The sequence below is a fragment of the Pteropus vampyrus genome, unplaced genomic scaffold (assembly GCF_000151845.1).
Source record: "Pteropus vampyrus isolate Shadow unplaced genomic scaffold, Pvam_2.0 Scaffold68, whole genome shotgun sequence".
Lineage (NCBI taxonomy): Eukaryota > Metazoa > Chordata > Mammalia > Chiroptera > Pteropodidae > Pteropus > Pteropus vampyrus.
In genome coordinates this window covers 8,624,244-8,628,147 of record NW_011888849.1, presented here as the reverse complement: position 1 = coordinate 8,628,147, position 3,904 = coordinate 8,624,244, and the positions used below count along the sequence as shown (strand labels likewise).

Here is a 3,904-nt window from a genome sequence, read left to right as displayed (position 1 = left end):
TCATATTACAGTAATTCTGAAAATAATGTATGACATTATAGTAGAGAAAAGAGATCGTTTGTCCTTTTTTATCTCTCATTAAAATATATGTTGAGTAGGCTCAATTATTTATAGATATTGAGATATTTTCAATTATTATTATTTTTTTGTAGAATGAAGGATGAAAAACAATAGGGAGAATTGAGTTTATAAATATCAGTTAAAGGAACAAGGTCACTATTCAGCTTAATAATACGATGGATTCTAACTTTTTTTTTTTTTCAAGAGTTTTTAGCCTTTCATTTCTCTGAGCGGCACCATGGCAGTCAGCAAGAACAAGCACCTTACAAAAGGCGGCAAAAAGGAAGCCCTCAAAAAAGTGGTTGACCCATTTTTTAAGAAAGATAGGTGTGATGTGAAAACACTAGCTATGTTCAATATAAGAAATATTGGGAAAACACTAGTCATGAGAACTCAAGGAACCAAAATTGTGTCTGATGGTTTCAAAAGTCATGTTTTTGAAGTGAGCCTAGCTGATCTGCAAATGACAAAGTTGAATTTAGAAAACTCAAGCTAATTACTGAGGATGATGTGCAGGTCAAAAACTGCCTGACTGAGTTCCATGGCAAGATTCTTACCCATGCCAAAATGGGCTCCACGGTCAAAAAATGGCAGACCATGATTGAAGTTCATGTTGATGTCAAGTCTACTGATGGTTATTTGCATCGTCTATTCTGTGCTGGTTTTACCAAAAACTGCAGCAGTCATATTCAGAAGACCTCTTATGCTCAGCATGAATAGGTCCACCAAATTCAGAAGATGATGGAAATCATGACCCAAGAGGTGCAAACAAATGACTTGAAAGAAGTGATCAATAAATTGATTCCAGATAGCATTGGAAATGACATAAAAAAGTCTTTCCAGTCTATTTATCTACTCTATGATGTCTTTGTTAGAAAGGTCAAAATGCAGTTCAACCTGGAGAAGTCCAAGTTTGAACTGAGAAGACTCATAGAGATTTCTGGTGAAGGTGGTAGTAGTTCTAGAAAAGTTACTGGGGATGAGACAGGTGCTAAAGTTGAACAAACAGATGGATATTAGCCCCCAGTCCAAAAATCTGTTTAAAATTAAGACTTTTTTATGGTGACAAATAAAACCTGTTTGTGATTTTTCAAACTATTTTAAATTAACTTTGGTGATGTGTTTGTCTAAAAAACATACATGAAGAGAAAAGAAACAGTCATTCAACTTGGACTTGATATTTATAGCTTTACATAACCATTTATTCTGGAACTCTCTGATGGCTTACTAAATTGTGTAGAAAAAAAACCTCAAAAGTGTTTACTATCACAATTTGTAAGAAATTTGTAAGAACTTAGAGTCCAAGTTGAAATCTGTGATGTTATGAATATTGTCTCCAAACTTCAGTTTATGTTTGTCACCTACAAAATGGGTATAAAAATATCTAATATATAGAATTTTTATAAGTACTATAAAATCAGATTCATGTAACACACTTGTTTCTACCAAATACTAAGGATTTAATAATATTAGTTATTGCTATTATTATTTCATTGACAGTGTAATTTCTTCATCTGGCTGAATGTTTACTCAGAGACTCATGGGAGGAAATTAGTTAATTCAAATTAGTGATGTAATATCTGGTTATTTTAAATTGAAAACTCAGCTTTAAAAAACTGAGCTGTATATGTTAATACAGCCTAATTTATTCTGATTGTGCTAGTCGTAATTAACTCGGTATGACTTTGGTACTTTAAAAGAATGTGATACCTTTATTGAGAAGAACAGTAGAGAGCTTTTTTTTTTTTTTAAAAATAGATTTGGCATAGTCACTGCTTGTGCTGAATTAATTAGCAATATATTATTGCTTTGGGAAGAGGCAGCTGATGCCACAAGGTAATACTGTGAGCCAAAAATACATCAATGAATCAAATTTTAAATGTCTGCCAGGGAAGCAAGTATCCTGCTCCTCCCCCCCCCCTTTTTTATGAATACAAAAATAATGAATTTTAATAAAGTTTTCAAATTGTCCCTCAAAACCTCCAGTTCTCCAGAGGTGCCTCTGGGGCTTCTACTGCGGAGAAAGATAGAATTTCCACTTCCAATAACATTTAAAATTCTGCTTTTGTCCCACTTGCTAATTTAGAAAGTTTTATTATTTACTTTAATTAAAATAAATGTTGGCTGTTAATTGTAAATTATACAGAAAATATTTTTTTTTTAAATTACACACATTAAAAATTGGAAAGCCTCCATACTCAAAGTCTAATCTCCGGAATGACCATTATTAATTAGATGCCTGTCTTTCCAAATATCTGGAGCATGCTCGAGACAATTACAGTTCTTTTTTTTTTTTTTTTCATTTCAAACAAATGAGTTTGGCCTAGATAATAGTGAAGTATTAGATGTTCACTAGGCTAATGGTGATTCGTTTAAAAGGATTAGGAACTGGAGATTGAAGAATTGTGTTTTTTTTATGGAAGGGCAGGATCGTGTCATCTGGATAGGACTATGGGGATAGGATGTACTTCTTTGGCCCTCTATTTAAATATATGATCAAGGGAGAGAATATCTAACTGACCTAGCTTGAATCACATCTCATTCTTTGACTGGAAGGGACAGAGAGCCTGTGATGGTTAATTTTACATGTCAACTTGGCTAGTCCATGATACCCAGATATTTGATCAAACACATATGAATGTTACTGTGAAGGTATTTTGTCAAAAATATTACAATTTAAATCAGTAGAATTTGAGAAAAGCAGATTACTCTCCTTAATGTTGATGGGCCTCATCCAATCAGTTGAAGTCAGTAAGAAAAAAGACTGACTTCCCCCAAAGAAAAGAGAGTTCCGCCAACAGACTGCTGTTAGACTTGAACTATAACATCATTTTTCCCTTGGATCTCTAGCCTGCCAGATTATCTAGCAGATTTTGGAGTTGCTCACATAATTGCAGCATGAACTAATTAAAATAAATATCTTTCAATCTCCCCATCAGATCGATAGATGATAGAGAGGTAGATAGATAGATAGATAGATAGATAGATAGATAGATAGATAGATAGATAGATAGACAGACAGATAGACAGACGGATAGACAGATTTATCTATCTGGAGAGTAATGCACACACACATGCACACATCTTATTGGTTCTGTTTCTATGTACAGTTTTAATATAGAGCTCCTGATGGAACTGTGCCCAATGTACAAAAGTAGTTTCTCTAAGAAAATTGAGATACCATTAAGAAGGGTAAATGAATACTGGGCATCTAAAAATCCAAATATGTAAGACAAATGTACAATAAAGCCATCACAAATTTTTGCCTAGAGTCCTGCTATAACTGTTTATCAGGTCTGCCTGAAATCTAATCAGAATGGTGTTGAAAATTAGACATCAGATCATGTCCCTTCTCTGCTTCAAGGTTGTGATAGCTTTTTAATGAACTATCATTGCTAAGAGCTTTATTGTAATGTTCTATATGGTCCTACACAGTCCTTTGTCATTGACTGCTATAGATTAAATGCTTGTGTCACCCCCAAATTCATATGATAAAACATAATTCCCAATGTAATGGTGTATGGAAGTGGGACCCTTGGAATATAATTAGGTAATGAGGATAGAGCCCTCATAAATGGGATTAATCCCCTTATAAAAGAGACCCCAGAGAGCCAGACCCCTTATCAACTTCTGCCATGTGACAACATAGTAAGATGGCTATCTGTGAACCAGGAAGTTGGCCCTCATCAGACAATGTATCTGCCAATGCTTTGTTCTTGGACTTTCAAACCTCCAGAACTGTGAGAAATAAATTTCCGTTATTTATAAGCCATTCAGTCTATGATATTCTGTTATAGCAGCCCAAATAGAATGCTGACTTCATTCCCTACTTCTCTTCTACCTG

At 34.2% G+C, this 3,904-nt stretch overlaps 1 protein-coding gene and 1 pseudogene across 1 annotated transcript in view; both read left to right on the top strand.

Annotated features, from left to right (window-relative positions):
• The window catches only part of PCDH15 (protocadherin related 15), a 562,288-nt gene that overhangs the window by 193,489 nt on the left and 364,895 nt on the right, over positions 1-3,904 (top strand). The gene's annotated exons all lie outside the window — the stretch shown is intronic.
• Positions 294-1,104, top strand: LOC105293125 (annotated as a pseudogene).